The sequence below is a fragment of the Guillardia theta genome (assembly GCF_000315625.1).
Source record: "Guillardia theta CCMP2712 unplaced genomic scaffold GUITHscaffold_90, whole genome shotgun sequence".
NCBI lineage: Eukaryota > Cryptophyceae > Pyrenomonadales > Geminigeraceae > Guillardia > Guillardia theta.
In genome coordinates this window covers 320,357-322,005 of record NW_005434584.1, presented here as the reverse complement: position 1 = coordinate 322,005, position 1,649 = coordinate 320,357, and positions in this window count along the sequence as shown.

Below are 1,649 nucleotides of genomic sequence, written 5' to 3'. Positions count from 1 at the left end.
TTCTCTCCCTCTTGTCCTGCCGTTCTCTGATCCCTCCATCCTCCTCTCTCGCTCTTCTCTCCTTCGCTTCTCCTCCATGAAGCTATCGAGGTCGACGGTCTGAGGAGCTTGAGGTCTTCCCCTCCCTCCCTCGCCCTTGCTCTCATTTCCTTCCCCATCCTACCGGCTCACTCAGCGACGCGCCAAGTCAGACCCTCTTCTCACCTTGAGCTTCTTTGCTCCAGCGAGGGCAGGAGGAGGAGGTACAGGCCTTCTCTGTCCCTGTCGTCCACCCGCCTGTTTGTCCTGCAGACGCGGTCAGCTCACCAAATTTAAATGATCCAATCGTCACCTCCTCCTCCTCCTCGTCATCATCATCGGTCGACTCGTCCACTTCAGGCAGAGGTAGAGAGTTCTGCTGGCTCGTCTCCCCCGTCCCCTCCAGTCGTTTCCCAGCTGCTGTCGCCCCCTCCAGTCGCTTCCCAGCTGCTGTCGCCAGCTCATCCAGCCTGCCCTCAGGGTAAGAGGGCTCGACAGGGAGGGGACGAGGGACGTGACCTCCCATGTCCCCCCATGTTGGTGAGGGCAGTCTCGCGATCCTCGATCTCCCGTACCTGCACAGAAAAGCGAAATGATGAGAGAAAAAGAAGAGAAAGAGATAGAGATAGAGATAGAGATAGAGGTAGAGATAGAGGTAGAGATAGAGATAGAGATAGAGATAGAGGTAGAGATAGAGATAGAGATAGAGGTAGAGATAGAGATAGAGGTAGAGATAGAGGTAGAGATAGAGGTAGAGATAGAGATAGAGGTAGAGATAGAGATAGAGGTAGAGATAGAGATAGAGATAGACGATAGAGGTAGAGATAGAGATAGAGATAAAGTAGAGATAGAGGTAGAGATAGAGGTAGAGATAGAGATAGAGATAGAGATAGAGATAGAGGTAGAGATAGAGGTAGAGGTAGAGATAGAGATAGAGGTAGAGATAGACGATAGAGATAGAGATAGAGATAGAGATAGAGATAGAGATAGAGATAAAGGTAGCGATGGAGGTAGAGATAGAGATAGAGATAGAGATAGAGATAGAGGTAGAGATAGAGGTAGAGATAGAGATAGAGGTAGAGATAGAGATAGAGGTAGAGATAGAGGTAGAGGTAGAGATAGAGATAGAGGTAGAGGTAGAGATAGAGGTAGAGATAGAGATAGAGGTAGAGATAGAGATAGAGATAGAGGTAGAGATAGAGATAGAGAATGAGATAGAGATAGAGATAGAGATAGAGATAGAGATAGAGATAGAGATAGAGATAGAGGTAGAGATAGAGGTAGAGGTAGAGGTAGAGATAGAGATAGAGATAGAAATAGAGGTAGAGATAGAGATAGAGATAGAGATAGAGGTAGAGATAGAGATAGAGATAGAGGTAGAGATAGAGATAGAAGTAGAGATAGAGGTAGAGATAGAGATAGAAGTAGAGATAGAGGTAGAGATAGAGATAGAGGTAGAGATAGAGATAGAGATAGAGATAGAGATAGAGATAGAGATAGAGATAGAGGTAGAGATAGAGATAGAGATAGAGGTAGAGATAGAGATAGAGATAAAGGTAGAGATAGAGATAGAGATAGAGGTAGAGATAGAGATAGAGATAGAGGTAGAGATAGAGATAGAGATAGAGATA